Below are 18,996 nucleotides of genomic sequence, written 5' to 3'. Positions count from 1 at the left end.
CACAAATGCACGAGGAACTACGTCAATAAAAATCATACTGAAGGGTTGAATTACGGACTCTCGATCCAATGTACGAAAATGCTTTCAATAAAACGTTTTGTGAAAGGGGGAGAGCGAGGGAGAACAATTCTATTTTGAAAGATAAATATTTTACAGATTGTTTTTTAATAGATTTGTGGCTATAAAAATAGCCGTTTATATATCCAGTTCACAATCAGCTCACAACGTCGACTTCTTGCTCAAATTCGATATCAAATTGATCGATGCAGCTGAAATATATAGAACTTCGCCATCTAGCATTCTTCGCATTAAGTAGACGTACGCTGTGACTGTGACGGTGGTTTCAACGCGAGTCATCTCCACTATAATTCTTGTGAAGTATTGTATTCCGTGTTCGTTTCCAATATCCCAAACGAATTGATTCATTAATTCGGCCATCTTTGCTTATGAACACGGAATAATGAAGCATTAGTTTTAAAAAACGAGCTTTTATACAATTCTAGTCACGTGTATAAACAGGTGGAATGAACAAAAAATATGAATAGTAAACATATTGTTTCTAAATTGGTATATTAAACAAAACCTGTCAAGAAAAATATAATTTTAAATTAAACATTCATTATCGATGCCCAAAGTAAGCCAAAAAAAAAGTATACAAAAGGGAAGTGACGTGAGATTAAACGAACAAACTTATCAGTTTAACACCTGAAAATCTATTTTAGTAAATCTTGGCCCCTCAAAAAGATCAATAGTTATTTCATGTGTATCCCAGCTGGCACACAACGTTGTTTCAACGTCCAAATAACATTCTCAACGGAAATAGAAAAGAAGAGAAGGGAAGGGAAAGACGCCAGTTGTCGTTCGCAAAAATATTTTCTTTCGTTAATTTTTTGATTTTTTGTATTCAATTAGAAAGGCTATAGCCTGGAAGTCAACTAACACTTCCATATTGAAATATTTTGCTAAACTCAGAAAGAATCTTCGCATTACATACATGAAGAATTGTGTGGTGGTGCTTTTAAAAATTTTAAAAATTCCGTAAATTTACGTGACCCTAGTAAAAAAAGTCTAAAATATTTTCGTTTTTCAAAATTATAAATTATGGCCGACTGGCGAGCTTTGTGGAGAGACAACACTCCGTTACGGGGCCTATCCGTAGGTGAGGGTGGTGACTTTCGAGTTCAGTAAAAATCGTAAGTGGGTTCCCATGTAGTGAACATAGTAGGCCATATGACGAGCCCACAAAGGTAGGCCAGTTTTTTCACTAACCCTTGTTAAAAATAAGTGCTAAGTTTTGTTTACCGCTTAAACCTGGGCAAACACAAGGTAATAGAGACCTCTACTAAAACGCAGAAGTCAAACCAAACAAAAGAATATTTTTACACTATATACAATTTAATTTTCCAAAAGGGGTACAGGTAAGTTGAAATTTCGATAGTACTTTCGAATGTTGAGCAGTGAGAATAGAATCGTTTCGTACTCAAATTCTATCAATTTTTCATTGGGGTTTGATCTTTTCAGATTAGCCGAGATATCATATACAGACACACACAAGCTATCCAAAATTTTCATCACTGCTTCATCAGGAAAAAGTTTACTTTCCTCATGTAGCTCAAAAACACGGTTTTCGATCCCTATAACGATTTCCTCGATAAAAGAACGAAACCTTTGTATCTTTGGAATATGTTTGTATGCATACTGCAACTTATATGTTATCACGAGCGTATCCATTTTGCGAATGATTCTAGATTGGAAATTCTTTTTACCTGCAGTATTTTTCAAAAACACTCCATTGGAGTGTCTTTTCTTTTGACCGTGATTTTCTTTTCATTTGTACCAAAAAAGCCAAAACACTTTTGCATGATTTCCCATATACGGAAACACAATAATAACCCAAATGCATCCACGTGTATTTAAGCACCTGCTACACTCGTTAGATATTTTGACCCGTTAAGAGACTTTTATAAAATGTTCTCACACGTAATTTTCCCTTTTATAAGAAGTCACTGTTACTAAAACGAGGGGTATTGTAATGGTATAAAAATAACTGTATGTTCTTATAAAATATCGTAAAATGTTCATTTTTTGTCCAATTGTTCATCAAGTCTAACTCTGCGTTACGAATAGCTCTTCTTCGCTGTTATCTTTTCATCTGACCCCGTTGAATTTATGTCCCGTATCTTTACTTGCTGCATATCATGCACTTGTTTACCTCTAAAAACGATGATGGGCGGTCTCTTGTATATTTACATACAACCGTTAATGTGCCGAAAGTATAACTTTTTTTAGAACAAAAAGGTTGCGCGTTGACCATTCTTTTGATGAAAGCCTCAATGGAGAAGGGTCTTCTTAGAAAAAACACACTCACCCAGCAGGCAACAACGTCTTTTGAACGTCTAATGTACGTTTCTAGTATTCCTCAAGCCGATTGATTACATAGTATAATTCAAAACAATCAAAAACAAAAAGCTATCAAAAGCTATCTAATCTAAAAATCTAATTTACAATAAAAATCTGCACGAAATCAGCTGACAACGGGCTTGACGTCGAAGATCGTTCCACGGACTAATAGCCGAGCATCAACAAAAATTAACTGGTTGTTATTTTAAAAAGACAGCCAGAACCCCATCCTTCAGCATAATTCTTTTCATTCTACTTTATGACCCCCTTTTCTAGTTTTCCTAGTTTCTTCTGATATGTCACGTGTTTATTTTGTAAATTCTTATTGGTTGTGGTGTTTTTGAAAATGAGGTGTTTTGAGATAGTACTGGGCGTGCTTTTGTTTTGAATTTTATTTTTTCTCATTTGCGATTATAAGTTTATGTTAATGTGTCACATGACAATTTTCTTGCATTGTGATTGGTTTAGATGTTTTTGTTTAACCCTATTCCAACGAGGGGGGTTTTGCACCACCCTGTCAGTTCTTTTATTAATAGCTTCATGAAAAATTGTTGAATCTTGCTAGTTTTTTGTGACTTTTAGTAAAATTATATAAAGCAAAAGTATGCAAAAGTATTCATTCTTAATATAGTAATTTCGGTTGGTTCGAAACGCAGTTCACAGGTCACAGGTCGCAGGTCACAGGTCACAGGTCAACAAAGTACAGATCGGAATGAACCATATTTGAAAAACATTACAGACCAAAAGTATAATATTTGATAATATGTCATAACGTGATAATACAAAAATAATATATAATACAACATTTTCTCATCGCTCCAAAACTAGTGTCTACGGGGAATTAAAACCTTTGATTATTATTGATTTATATCCAATTACTCTAGATTCACCAAAAAAGCTATTATTATTGTCATTCAAACATTTTTTATTACTGGCTAAAGTGACGTGTCGATCTGACATAATAAGCTTGAATTTTGTAACATACCCAATAATATATGGAATAATGATATAATATTTTTTGAAATAGATTTACTAATTAACGGCAAATCACTCGAATCTTAAATTTATTTTTGAAAAACGCCTACCTCCCTCGAGCGCCCTATATTTTTCAACGCCCTTTCAATTTTCAACTGCAGCATACCCTTTCACACTCTGAGTAGCTTTTTGTCAATTTTTCATTAAAATAAAAACTTCAATCGTCGGTTGTGGGTCAAAAATCACTTCTCAGCTTTCGAAAAAAAACTTTCTTCGATTTCCGGAAACTTTTTTATAAGCAAAGCTTCAAGAGTCATATAAATAGAAGCTTTGCAATTCTTTACCTTTCACTAAATGAAACTTTTAAGATAAAACGCTCAGTATCGCAAATGAATTTAATGGTTATGCTTAATATACGGTTTGTGTAAACCGCAGGTTACAGGTCACAGGTTACAGGTTACATGTTACAGGTCAGTATGACAGGTTGACTCTAATCAATGTCATTGGAGAGGAAAATGTTTGGAAAACACAAAGAATTATCAAAAACATAATTCTCAAGCAATTTCATCCATATAAAACCATTTCAAACATCAAAACTTAACCATGTGCTTTTATCGATCTTTCGCAGTTTGCGCCGTGTATAACGCAGACCAGAAAATATTTGAAACCATATTATACGTATAACAGGTATATTACATATTGTAATGTTTGTAATGTTATATGATGGTTACATATAATAAAACACATCGCTCTAAAACTACCTTCTCAGAGAACTCACGAGCTTCTGATTGGTGTAATTTTATATCCAGCCATATTGTTATCATCACATTCGGTATGCTAAATAGTTTTGGTGTTTTTCTCTTGTAAGACATGATATTTTGTGATTCTGTCAATATTTTTGTCAAAAATTGTCATTAAGTCATTAAAATAACAATTGAAGGATTAATTAGTTTCATCCTTCTAAAACCACTCTCTTAGGAACCTCACAAGCTTCTGATTGGTGCCGTTTTATATCCATTCACACTATCAACATCACATTCTGTATTATAAATATTTTTCGTGTTTTTGTCTTTTCTTGCATCAGATTTTATGATTCTGTCAACATTTTTGTCAAAAATTGTCATTAAGTCATTAAAATAATAACTGAATAATTAACTAGTTCCATCCTTCTAAAACCACTCTCGTAGGGACCTTGCAAGCTTCTGTTTGGTGCCATTTTTTATCCATTCACACCATCCACATCACATTTTGCATGATAAATATTTTTCGTGCTTTTGTCTTGTTAGGCATCATATTTTATGATTTTGTCATTATTTTTGTAAGTAAGTGTCACTAGGTTGTTATTCTATTCAATTGTCATTTTATAATATCTAAATAACATGTATTACTTTTTTATAATTTGATGCGTTATGTATTGATGTTATGTTATGTATATGTTATGATCTTATTATCTTTTTTCCGGTCTGCACTTTGTTGACCTGTAACCTGTAACCTGTGACCTGTGACCTGTAACCTGTAACCTGCGACCTGTAACCTGCGGTTTACACAAACCGCTTAATATATCACGGTTTTGAATCTTATTTAGAAAAGGATTTCCGTATAACAATGTATGCAAAAGTGTTAAGGGTTCTAGCGGAAGCAAAGATGTATCTAGATGAAGAAGGCAGTGGGCAGGGGTCCCAGATAAGGAACAAATTAAGGAATATTCTTAAAGAGTAAGTTCTTATAAAAAAGCGTGCATGGAAAAACAGAAGTTGTCTCGATAGGGTACATCTATAGCTGAGCTTTCTTAACCTACATTGATATTGGCATTTAGGGTTATGAGGTTTATGTACATACTATTTACAGGGTATTTACAATATAAAAACAAAAGAAATCTTAAAAAAAAACAGCACTTGATATTTACAGATATTTATTAAGTTCATCTTCAAAGTATAGGTTTATGTCGTTTATGCTATATTCGTGCGGATTGTGATCATTTTCATTTGTCTTGCTTTTATTTATAAAGTCTATTATCTTTAGGAGCGTGTGTCTTTGTTGTTGTGTATGTGGTGTATGTGTTGGTCGATTTTGTATTGGATAGAGTTGGGGAAGTGGTGTCAATTGGTACAATGGAAGTTGTAATTGGTCTACAATGCGTTGAACTTGATCTTGGTTCATTTTTGTATTATTTACCTAAAGAGAGAAAAATTTTTGCGAAATTCAATTTCATGGTTTTGTGTGCGTAGGGTGTGCCTATCGTGAAATTGAATTCAGCGAATCACACTAAGCTCTAATTATTTTGAAGAACAAACCCCTTATTTTGAAGTTTTAATGATTGATTCAATTTTAGACCGAACATGCTCTCAACCGAGAATTTAAATTCTGTCTCATTTTTAAGTGCATGATGTCCAAGATATGCAAATAAATATAGAAAATAACTTTTTTACAGCAAACCATCAACTTCTCCAGTCTGAACAATATCTTTAAATGACGAGTTATTAAGAAATTTTACTATTCCCTATTCCTAGGTCGAATAGGGTGTGAATCTGTTTTGGTGGACCGAAACATCCTCACACCGAACTCTCGTCAAATAAATAGAATAAAAACCTGGGTAACCCAGTCTCTCGTAAATAATATTAAATAATATCAATCTATCACATTTCCATTAACGTTTTCTTTGCAACGCGAGATTGCAAAATCTATCAAGAGTGACATTTTCATTTTCAATAATCAAATCAACCAACGACTTAACGGAGCGCCCTCTCCTTGTATATATGTCATCATTGAACGTGAGCTTTTTCACATTTCTGTGAACATTCATGCGAATAACATGTGCCAAGTAACTACGTTGCTGATTTCTAATAAAAACACTAACATCTTTCGTACCACATATTTCATGTAAACGAACATTGTTCAATACCATACGAAAATCATTCTCCTTTTCGTTAACATGCTTCATACCATTACGAACCATACGCCTCAAAAACATGCGATAGGTATATGTGAAGAAAAGAATTATGCTGAAGGATGGGGTTCTCACTCTCTTTTCAAAATAACAACCAGTAAAATTTTGTTGAGGCTCGGCTGCTAGCCCGTGGAACGATCTTCGACGTCAAGGGGGGCGAACGAAAAAAAAAGGGGGAAGGAAAAAAAAGGGGGACGAGAAAGTTTGCACATCTATCGAGTTAAAAAAAATGAGATAAAAATCAGCCCGTTGTCAGCTGATTTCGTGCTGATTTTTATTGTAAAATAGACTTTTGATACCCCTGTCTCAATTTTCACTGATTTTAAGATCTTTTATGAAGAAATAGCTGTTTGGCCCATATTCAAACCTTTTAATTGAAAAAATACCTTTAAAAACGTTTGTTTGGTCAGTATCTTCGCCAAGTTTTTTTTTGTTTGATAAATGAGTGCATTTAGCATTACCCCAGACTGAGAATTGAACTCAGTTGAAACTACCAAGCTAGGGTTGTTGTTGTTGTTAAAAAATGAGTGGTGAACAAGAACAAAAAGCGTGTAGGTCAGTGAATTTCGAGAGCTAGCCCCTTTAGACATTTCTAACTTGACAAAATGGTAATCTAGCTCTGGAAAAATAGTAACCATACACGCTTTTTTAATGAGAATGATAGAGTACTTTGTACTTCCAGGGCCGAGCTTCGTTTGTTGTCATCACTAGAAAAAAGTTTAAAATTCTTCAGTTCTCGAGCCTGTGTTTATTGCTGAACCCATTGTTGACTGGTTTTCTTACATTTGGTTAGGGTCATAGAGGTGATGCAGGTGGTACACCTAATAAACTACCTAAAATTTTGGGTCTTAAAGCTGGCGGTATAATTTGAAGCTCGTTCATAGGTTCATAGCATAGTCTTTTGGATAGCTCAGAGTCTCCTCTTCGTTCACCAAATTTAATGACTATTAGTTCACTCGTTAATAAGATAAAAAACCCGTCAATATCTCTATAATTTTGGTAGTTTTTTATCTTTAAACTCCGAATTTCGGTGAAAAGACTAATTTTTGAAATCTTTTCTATTGGATCACAAAGATAAATACTGTTCTGGCAATTTAGACCAAAAATGAGGATTTCAAGTTCAAGCCTTGCAATAGGGCTTTACCCTCTTATATAGACCTTGTCGGTATATGCCGACATCGGTAGGTAAAGGGTTTAAGGGGGGAAATTGTAATCTTTTAAAATTCAGATTTTGAAATTTGAATTTTATTTATTTTTCAAATTTCAAAATTTTAAAAATGTTTGGCATTTTCGTTACTTCGATTTATTTCTATGAAAATTTTCTTTCAAGAATTATTGAATAGATTTTCCGTACTATGTTTGCGAGGTGACGGGTATGTCCGAACCAAAAATCGAAAATTGACCCTTAGAGAGAAAATTCTTTGCCATTTTTGGGACCCTTTCAGAACGTAGATCGTTTTTTTGTGACCCTTAGGGAGATTTGGTGGTCTGAAAAAGGTACCGTTATCGCGTGCACATACCTGGACCCTTATTTGCCTAAATACCCTAGCCTTTCTTGGCATTTTTAGCTACGAGTGAACTAAAAACCACCAAATTTGGTCCTGATTTACTAAATTTTGTCATCTAGCGAGTCGATGTGAAGTTTACTACCTGACAATCCCTCCATCAATCCAGTCAGGTCAGCGCAGTCTCAATATGTTCTTATTTTATCCTTATTTTCAAGCTATTTTAGGACAATTTTTGCTTTGTATCTATTCCTAGTTTTCACAAAAAAGCAAAAAAGGCCTTCCAAATCTTGGGACTGTTCTTAACTTGTTCTTAACTTTTGGCCATTTTAAGGCCTCATTGTTCTTATAAAATCGTTCTTATATAAAAAGGAATGTTTTCCAACCTACAGCGTTATAAACTCGTGCAGCAAGATAAATGAATTTTATCCCGAAAATGTGTATTTGAACTAGTGAACATGTGTGAAAAATGCGACTGTTGACTTAACGTACAACTGACACGGGTTTGAAAAAGTATTTTTGGTTGGTAAACAGAGCAGGCACATTTTCCTGCTTTCTTACTCCCACTATGAAGGAGTGTCAATTATAAAACACTCGTTCGTAGAGATAAAATGCTATTATAAAATGGCGCGATGTGAAATCAATGGCTACAGTCAAAATGAACACTCTTCCGGAAAAGCATTATCTTACAAATCTTTTCTTTTTGCGAACCGAAGGAGATTTTTGAGAGTATTTCTAAAGTTTGCACCAGATGGTATCATTTATCAAATGACCGTTCTTTGTTGTTAAGACTGAAAAGTCTATCTGCACTCGATGGAGACAAAGCTGTGTTCGACTTTGTTAGAAGACACGAAGGAGCGTGGATCGTTTCAATAGAAGTTGATAGTCGTAGATTCCTTGGTAAGCCTTGCACAAATCATGGTATTTCTTTTCTCTGCTCAAACTGTCCCAATCTCCGAAGGCTTATTTTGTGCGATACACAAGTGGATGATGTTGGACTCCAAATGATTGGAAAGTTTTGTCATTCCTTAAAACATTTGAGAATTAGAGTAAAGGAACCATGTGAGACTGGTATCAAGCTATTATTAGAAAAATGCACTAAATTACGTGAAATAATGCTCAACAAAATGGAGCTGAGAGGGATATGTTATAATACTAGGGTAACAGCTTTGTGTGTGGCACCATGTGCACGGTTTCTTCAAATTTTGTCAATCAAACGATGGAACATTGTGGACCAAGATTTAGAAAGAATCTCCGATAGTATGGATTCCTTGAGAGAACTTTGGGTGGATGGCTGTATGTACTTGACAAGCTATGGAATTTTTAAGTCAATTCCCCGTTTTAAACACTTGCATTGTTTGAACGTGGTAAACACAAGGTGCATCCAAACGGACTCAGAGCTTGCACGTCTTGCTTTAGTTTTACCTAAAGAGTTCACGCGTCTCATGTTGAGCCCAAGACCTCGACAAATCACAGATGCTGGCAAACGCAGATTTAGAGAACTCTTACCTGAATGTGATCTTCTCTCATCTTTCATCAGTTGAAGCAGATAGTTGGATTAAAAACAGTTATTTATATAACAACAAATCTACAAAAAACAACAATAATTGTGTAGTATTTTCATTTCCCTTTGTGTTTTGTGTTCTTTTGATCAGCTTAAAACGTGAGTATTAATTACTAAAATCAACGAAATATAATATACTCTTCGGTATCTAATAGACGGGGGATCTGGAATAAGCAGACACCCCCCGGCTGTGAAAAGTTATTTCAGAAACTAATTGCCAGGGGGAGGGGGGTTGGAATAAGAATGTCCCGGGTGGAAAATCACTAAATAAGGGGCCGATATACCACAATTTTAGCTAGGGCCGTAAATAGACCCGTGAACGAAAAAAAAAAAAAAAAAAAAACGAAAAAAATCACATTTTGTGAAAATTAATATTTGTCATGATTTTTTGCCTTTTTCAAGAATTGAGACTAATTTCTTTCAATCATATAATACAGGTGGATTTGAACGGTTTTGAAAAAAAAACGCGAAAATTAGTACCTATAAGACCTTCTTAAGCCATTTAAGGGTTCATGCAATGACACCATAGAAATTTAAAAAGTTTTCTAAGTTTTTTTTAGCCATACTAGCCCAAAGTTATAAGCTAGAAAAAAAACACTCATACTAAAAAAAAACAATCATTTATGAAAAAAAAAAATCGAATTAGTATTAGGAAAATCGAAAAACGATTCTTCGTTCTAATAGTGATTAATTCATTAATGGTAGATGGTAGGTTTATCAATGTGTCTAAAAAGATCCACTTCGAGCTTCGTTTGTCGTCATCGCTAGTTTCTCCTTAAAACGACAATTTCGATCTCTGTCTTCTGTCTTTTTTGCTGTAAAAAATGTATAATGTTTGTGCAAAGTTTCTTATAAAAAAGCTTGGACACACAGACAAACAAACGGCCAAGAAAGCGTGTATTGCTTCACAATTAAGAGTATAATCGGTTAATAGGTGTTCAGGCTATAGAACGTCACTTAATTAATGACAAGTTGGGTTGCAAGCTTCTCATTGGTTCTGCATTTATTTAATTTTTTTTTTACTTTTCTTGTGTTCTAAATTTTATACTTATTTTTATACGACGACCAATGAGGGGCTGGCTACCCTCAACCCTAACTAACAACTGAATGCCTTCTTCGAAAAAGCTCAATCAAAACAGATGTGACATTGCCAGCAAGATCCTGTTAAGGGAATCATTGTAAAAGTCTTTGAAAAATATTTTTAAGAGCAAAATCTAATTTAACTAGACGAATTTTGCAAAGAAGTACAGTATTTATTCGAGGAACCTTAAGACTTACGTTTATTACGATTTACCAACTTGACTTTTCAGTCGAAAATTTTAAAATATTATACTTTCGGTCAAAATTTTTTCTCCACGCCCACGCCCAATCATACAGAAAGGAAGCCTCATTCCTCCGAATAGCAATAAACAATAAACAAGATGTTTTTCTAAAGAACATCAAAGTTTTTTAAAGCCTTGGAAAGAATGCTAATAAACTACCTTGAGCCTCGAGGTATGCTTAGAATATCCTTGATTTTTAAAGAAATTTGAGCTTCAGTATGCTTATAAAAAAGAGGTTTGCTTTGGCAAATGCAAACAATAGAGCATAAAATTAGCTGGGGGCGGTGTTGAAATAGTTAAAGCCTAAAAAGAAATTATATCATTAGTGTCTCTCTTGATATAGGTTTTCAGTTTTTTGTTTTCAGCCCTTTTAAAACCCTCGCAAGGTGTTCGATTTCAAATTTTTGAAATTCGAAGCTGAGTTCGATTCTCAGCCTAGGGCTTTCTTTGCCTATGCATATTGCACACTCAAGAAGTCTCCAATTCCGTAATACCATCAATTTCGTGGTACATTCATTCTCTGGAGTTAGGTATTCGGTATTCGGGATTCGCATTCGGGATTCGATAAACGTAAATAGCTCTTAATAGAAAAAAGGTATAGACTTCAAATAAAAAAACGGATGCAAGTAGACGTGCCAGAGAATACATTCCAGTAAAAAAAAATTCAGAATGTGAGCTTAGTTGTCACGTGACTATGGGAAATTCCCTTATTCGGGATTCAATCTATTTAGGAACGTTACTTAAAATGCTTAGAAGAACTGAGGGAAAAGAGAGAGACTTCAAATAAAAAACGGATGCAAGTTTACATGCCAAAGAATAACTTCCAGTAAAAAAAATCCAGAATATGAGCTTAGTTGTCTTAGTTTGTTTTTAAAGAATAAAGTGTTTATGAAAGTTAGCACGTGAACAAAAATAGATTTCAACTCTTGATTTGGGTACCTGCTCATGCGTGTTTATATTACAATTTGATGTCATGACTTATTTCGCTTATGTTTTCTCCTACATGCAATGGGAGAAAGGCAATGGGAATTCTTGTGAAATAATCAAGCCGGCAATTTATCATTTATTTACTCTTATCTCGATGATCTAGTTTAGATTAAAATCTCCATTTAACTATTTACATTGAGGCCATACGACAAAAGTGAAAGAGTTGCACACTTTACACATGATTAAACAAAGGGTTTAAAGAGCGTGCTCTTCTCGAAATTATGAGAATGCTATAGAGGAACAGTTTTTTATTTCATTCATTCATTCACGCAATCATGTCACGGTTCAATTCTTGTGGTTTTACGGAAGGTAAATGGATCAGTATTTACAGTTTATTTAATTACTTATTTTGTAAGAATATGTGACTGTGACTAGGTAAAAATATTACCAGAGGCTCCAGCGTGATTGAATTAGTTCCTTTCAAATACTGTATGTTGAAAAATGTGAGTGTATGACAAGTAGAGGACAAGGAGATATTTAGGGTTTGGTTCGGTTTGGTTACAATTGTTTAGGATAGCCATATTCTTAGCCTCATTCTTAATTTTTTGGCCAATTTCATCATGGACATTCTTATAGAGTGTATTCTTATAAAATAAACGTGTATTCTTAGAATTCTTAAGATTTTGAGCCTCATGATTAAAAAGAATTCCTACAAAAAATAACTATGTAATTTAGTCTTTCGTGCCGTTACCCAAAATGCTATTAAAGTGATGAGAAATATTTTTTCAAATCTAGAGCATTGCAACCTTATGAAAAGACTGCCACCAGTGAGCCTGTCAGTGAACCTGCCACCCAAAAATATTGATCAGCCGTAAGTCAACAAATTCTATTATAAATGACATTGAAATATCTTTGACTATGTTCAAGTTTTTGATGCACTCTTTTCCTATCAAGACTTTCTTCAGTAATGGTAACTTTTTAAATTACAATATAAACGTCGTCACTCAGCCAGGCTGGAAGTTTGTTTCTATTTTAAGCATCAAAACATTGGGAATGTAACGTCTTAAATGACTTTTTGAACGTTTTAGTGACGTTTCGAACGTTTTCATCTCTTTTACCCGGGCTGGAGCTATCATATGGGAAAAAGCCAGCCCAGCTTGCTGGGATCTCACTTCTTTTTGCCGATATGCCGTTTCTCATATGATAGGTTTTTCTTTTTACGAAGAAATTTTAAGGATGCCGAAATCCCGGCAAGGCGGGCCAGCCTGGTTTGCCGGGCTGGATTTTTCCATGTGATAGGGCCCACCTAAGAATTATTTGACAGCTCCCTGAAGTTACACCGTAGGATTAAGGTATTTTAAAACATTTCAAAAGTTTTTTACATGATAATATTCCACTCGCGATTATCTTTATAACAACAGTACAAAATTGCAAACTTATTCGAACTTTATCAACGCAGGGTTGGTACGGCACGTCCAAAACGTAACTTAACTTTTTCCCACCAATAGCACCCATCCCTGTATAGTCACTTATATACCAAAAGAAGCGTATTTGGACGTAGAACATGTTCCCACCTGTGCCTAGTTAAAAAATTATCAATAAAAAAAACCTTTTGTGACGTCACAATGATGACGTACGTACTTAAAAGCTAGAGATCAAAATAATTTTTGCCAAAATTTTGATGACGTCAGCAATAAATGCAAAAACGTAAGTTTTGCAATAAAATGCTGACAAAAGCACTTTTCAAAAAATTTTCGATAGATATTTAAATAATATCTTTCCCTGGTCCAAATTTTATGGTATTCACTGCAATAGTTCTTGGTTCTTGAGATATTGCAATTTTAAGTTTACACTGAGTAAAAAATTGTAACTAGGCACAGGTGCACATGTTCTACATCCAAATACGCTTCTTTTGGTATATAAACAAACGACCATACCGGGAAATCAACTTTCTTCCTTTTCGACCATTTCTGGTCAACGAGTGATCCAAGAAACATCCAAATTTGACCCTGTTCTCCTTTATTCTGTCCTCTAGTGAATTGATTTGAACGTTATTCCACTGGGTACCTTTCCGTCAATTCAGTATATGACTGCTTTGATCCTTATCACCTACCCCCTATGCCACCGCCCACCCCACCCTTCTAAATCGCGCGGCGCCGAAGGCCCGCAAAAGAAAGAGAAGACTCTGAACTATTTCAAAACGAGCTGTGAACGAGCTTTTAACTTCTTCTAGTTCCGGAGATATAACGATTTAAAATTTGAACCATTCAATTTTCTAAAAAAACTTAGAAAAAAAGAGCTTGGCACTTAAAGGGTTAAGGGAACTAATTTTCGCAGTAACTAGTTTTCACAGGAACCAATTGTCGCGAGAACTAATATTCGCATTTTGGGTGTCTACTGGGAAAATTAGTTCCCGTAAAAATTAGTTCTCTTGGTACATAAGAAGCCTTGAACCTTGGGTTTTTGCTAAAAAAACTTGTACTTTCCTTGGACACTCATTAAAAAATTTATTTAAAACTTTATTTTCTAGCCAAGGAGTTACTAACACCGTTCATTGGAAAGGGGACACCAATAACGAATATTATAGACTATTAAATTATAGTCAAGGTAAATTAAATTTCTGATTACATTTTATGTATATACAAATTTCTGCAATTCGCACGGAAAAAGGCAGATTTCCGCCTTTGAGTGTCCACCCTCGAATTAACTCCTTTTGTTATCGATTAAAACATGTCAATCTGTTTTTCTTTTTCAGTAATGTGCTGGCCTCGACCACTTAATCCTCCACGTCAACCTTTGTCTTATCCTCCACCACTTCGTCCACTTAATCCTCCACGTCAACCTTTGTCTTATCCTCCACCACTTCGTCACTACCCATCTAAATGAATAATTGTAAATAATTTGTAAATAGTATTTCAATTCTCACAACCCCTTCTAACTGACTCGCTGGGACCCTTACCCACTAACCTACTGGAAAATTGGCCTAAAAATCGTTCTTGGGGGGAAAAAATTAAAGTTTTTGCCCCAAATTTCGGGGCAATCTTATCCCTGATGTGAATTTCAGTGTAGTTTTACCATTCCGCTTAAAAAAACAATACCACAAAAATCCCCCGACATTAAAAATTGGGAAATATCAATACTTCCATTAAAATTCATTCCCTCATTTCTATCCCCACAGGCTAAAAAAAACCCCAACAGGTCTGTGAGATTATTATATCACTTTTTAAAAAACTAAAATATTGTACAAATTCCATTATATTTTTTACTTTATATCATCTTTAAAAGTTTTTTTAGCATCCTACATTTAACTTTCCGAACATTCTTCGCAAGACATGGTTGAGGTTATTTTTCGATGGGACCCCTTACAGTACCACAGGAAAAGTCTACCAAAATAAGTACACCCCTGTGTAACAGACCCGGTGGGACCCCCGCGCCACTGAGAAAATGAGCTTAAAATTCGTCCCCGGTTGAGGAAATTTCCTCAAATTTCGTCCCCATTAGGAAAAATGGAGTATTACTATCTCCACTGTAAAGTTTTGGTCTGAATTTGCCGTCCCCACTGGATTTTTTGGACTGAAAACAATGGAAATAAATATCCCAGTTATAAAATTGAAAGGGATTCTTAATCCCCACTGGGATATTTGTTCTCAATTTTATTCCCGCTGACCATGAAATTTCCACCAGGTCAGTGAGACAGGGGTGTATAATTTAAGATCACTCAGCTTCATTTCTTCACTGGGGCTATTATAGAGCATATTTTTCACCGGGTTATTCACTGGGGCGTATCTGACCGGGTCACTGATTCAGGGGTGTAATACATATGAAAAAACCCGAAAGACACAAAATATCCTGGAAAATATCATATATAAATAATATTATAAATATCAATATTCTAGGTCAGTCACCTGTTTTGTTGCTACTGTACAGACCAGAATGTCAAATTTGTTAAGATCACAAATTGGGTTATTTCGGGTTAAACTTGTTTCTGATAGCTGATTTGTCGAATAAAAACATTTACTTACGAAAAAAGTTTGGTCCCATGGGTATTTGGTACTTTACTGACGGGTCTGTAATATACACTTTGACCCCCTTCCAGAATAAAAGAGCTACTAAAGCTTTTGACTTGAAATTTTAACCTATGATAGGTCTTGACCAGACGATATACAAAATTTCAAGCCAGTCGGTTACGTAGGCCGTATTTTATGGACCATTCAGTATTTTACCCGAAATGCTCACTTTCTGGAAAACCACCTGTCCAATTTCACTGAGAATTTGACATCAAGCTTCTATCATCACTACTTGTCGCTGGTTTAAATTTCAAGTCAATACCTTATTTCTATCCAGAGATATAAATTTTGGGCCTAAATTTGGCAATTAGAGCATGCATTTTTGGGCCTGTAAAATACACACATATAGCAGGTCAAAAGAATTTACCTCCATCCCCAAAATTATATGTCTTCAAAATTATATCTCTTAAGGAGTAGCAACAAAAAATTTGAGTAAAAAATATGAATGTGAAAAAAGTTTGAGGGTTGTCCTATTTTCAGCCTTTTTAAAGGATGGTGACGTCCTTGTGACGCAATGACGTCATCGATGATGGCGAAATTTTGCTCAGAGTTGACGATAAATATTTTGTTCACACTGGCAAAATTGCAAGTCGTTTGAATAAGTATTTCTAAAGTTGTCAAATATAGACCCCCAAAGATGCACGAAGGGTTAATATAATAAAGAATTTATTGAGACATTTAGCTTCTTTTTAAGTTTAATACTGCTTCAGATTTGGCTTAACATTGTTTCTTCATTTTTATCACAAAAAATCAGAAAAGCCTTTAGCCTCTAATTCCTAGATATTTTGTATTTGGTTACAAATACAGTATTTTATTTGAAATGACTTTACATGTACCCTCAAAGGGACAGCGAATAAGAAAAACACCTTGACCTTAGTTAGGTCTTCTTATTTCTCGCCCATTTTGAGCATATTATTGTTCTTATATGATAGGAATATTGCACTTTCAGCTTCATTTTTTCTCCCGTATGGTCATTTGGCATTGAGGTTCACTTTTGTTGAGGAGGGGGTGGGGGGGTGGTGGTACTCGTCTCGCTAGAGTGAGTATATGGTTTAAAAAAAAATCTGGAGTGAGTATATGGTTTAAAAAAATAAAAACCTGTAGGTAAAATAAAATGTCCTAAATATAAAAGCGAACAAAAGATGCGATTGAAATACTCACCACCCCAAAATCACTGGAGAGATTATAGAGACCCAAATGAATAGCACATAAAAATCACTTGTGGTTTTATTATTATTTCATGCGCGTGTGCTATACTCTAACATTTTCTTACTTTTAAGAAATTAATGGACCCGAAACCCTTTGCCAATTTTGCTATATTTTTATATGGAGCATACCGGTGAGGCCCTTTCCAGATCTCAAGATCTACAAGTGATATCGACTTGAAATTTTGACCAGTCATAGGCCTTGACAATATTAGACGATCTGCAAAGTTTCAATTCGGCTACCTGCCTGGTTGTTAATTTACAGATCAGTCAGTTTTGTATATGCTATGCTCATTTTCTGGACAACCAATCGTCGGATTGACTTGAAATTTTGTATGTGGGTACATTTTGTTGATATCTACCTCTGGAAAAATTTTCAAGTTAAAACCATTTGTGGATTCTGAGATATGGGATTTGGGTTAAGTATATTTTACAGACCGGCCTGTAAAGTGGCAAAAAGTGACTAATAAGTCCTAATTGACTTTTTTTAATATTTTTTGAGGAAAATAGGCATATTCAACGAGGTTTTACGATATTGGATCTTCTCCAAACCCTGCAATGGTTCTAAGTGCTATTTTAGGCTGGTCTGCAAAATACACGAATCTGGCAGGTGGCAGAAAAAATTGACACATCTAAAAATCATTTATTAAGTTGAGTTTATATGCAAAATTTCAAAGAAAATTATGAAGGTGAAAAAAAGTTCGACGGGGGTCCTTTCTTGACATTTTCAAAATTTGTTGACATCATCATGTCATGATGACGTCATTAGAAATGACAAAATTTTGTCAGAAAGTGTCAATCCACATTCCCCACACACTGGCAAAATTTCATGACAAAATTCAAAGTCCTTGAAAAGTCATTGAAGATTTTCGTTCAGGAACCTTACTCTGTGGGAGCTGACTACCCCCCCCAAAAAAAAAAAAAAAAAAAAAATAAAAAAAAATACAATTTTTTGTGAATGACAAATTTCAGAAGAATCTTGAAGATCATTCTAAAATAAATCCAAAACATAAGAGTGTCTTTTCTTTAACAGGCCCCCAGTTAACCAATGTTCACTCATTCACGCTTTTTTTGCAATTCATGCATACACGAAATCGGGGAAAAATCGTCATTTCACGCAATCACGCCAACAATATTCGCATTTCACGCATCACGCAGAGGACCAATTTTCAGACATTCACCCTAGTTTTTTTTCGCGATTCAAACATTCATGCAATCTGGGAAAATTCGCCATTTTTCAGGGGGTTAAATTCAAAAAAGGGGCATTCGAAGAGCTACTTTATCTGTTGGTAAAATACTTTATCTGTTGGTAAAATACTTTACCTGTTGGTATCGAAGTTGTCATGTGTAATTCTCATCACCCCCGTTTATGTTGTCGGAGTTGACCACCACACCCTCTTTGTATCAGTTATCTATAAAAACAACTTTTTATTCTAAACAAAATATCAAAATGTTATAACTCTTTAAAAGCAATGTATTTCTTATTAACAGAGAATGCTTATTTATTAAGCCGTTCTTTTAAATCAAAATACAATGGGGTTGTCAGAGCGACATAATTACCATTTAGTACAGAGAGTATTCTATTAAGTCGTCTCTTTAAAAAATAAAAGATCCTTCTCCTATTAAAGAGACAATTATCTCTTTTGTTAACGTGATGATAAGAGAGGAGAAGAAAAAACTAATTGGGTTAATTGTTCGTTTCCATGGCGATATAAGAGACGAATGAAGGAAAGAAATGTCTGAGCGGCACTCCTTTGTAACCAATTATAAAAACAATAGATCAAAGAGTGCGATATGTTGAGAAGTTGAAACTATCAATTCTAGAATAGATAGCTATATTTGAAAAAAAGTAGCTATTTCTCTATAAGATAATGTTCAAGGCTCCTTGGCTATTGATTTCGTCTTTTCTCTGACTCTGGGCTGATTCCCATTAAGTTTTGTTTGGGTTACCTTAAAGGAAGAATTACATTAAGTTCCCGCCAAAATTTCTTTTTTCCGCCATCCTTCAAATTAAATTCCCGCCAAATTAAACTTTTTGAACATATGATATCTTTTAACCCTATTTTTATCAGGGGGGGCTGTTT

General features: G+C 34.6%; 2 long non-coding RNA genes across 2 annotated transcripts; one reads left to right on the top strand and one right to left on the bottom strand.

Moving 5' to 3' along the window:
• The first annotated feature begins 12,441 nt into the window (after positions 1 to 12,441).
• Positions 12,442 to 14,450, top strand: LOC136799817 (uncharacterized). Its single transcript, XR_010845563.1, has 3 exons — positions 12,442 to 12,511; positions 14,171 to 14,247; positions 14,396 to 14,450. It is a non-coding gene; the product is annotated as an uncharacterized lncRNA (long non-coding RNA).
• Positions 14,220 to 18,756, bottom strand: LOC136799816 (uncharacterized). Its single transcript, XR_010845562.1, has 2 exons — positions 18,236 to 18,756; positions 14,220 to 14,518 (listed from the first exon to the last, which is right to left on the bottom strand). It is a non-coding gene; the product is annotated as an uncharacterized lncRNA (long non-coding RNA).
• Positions 18,757 to 18,996: the final 240 nt, after the last annotated feature.

The sequence above is a fragment of the Clytia hemisphaerica genome, unplaced genomic scaffold (assembly GCF_902728285.1).
Source record: "Clytia hemisphaerica strain Z4C2 unplaced genomic scaffold, Clytia hemisphaerica genome assembly, whole genome shotgun sequence".
NCBI classification, from domain to species: Eukaryota; Metazoa; Cnidaria; class Hydrozoa; order Leptothecata; family Clytiidae; genus Clytia; species Clytia hemisphaerica.
The sequence above is the reverse complement of the archived record's forward strand: the minus strand, read 5'-3'. Positions and strand labels throughout refer to the sequence as shown.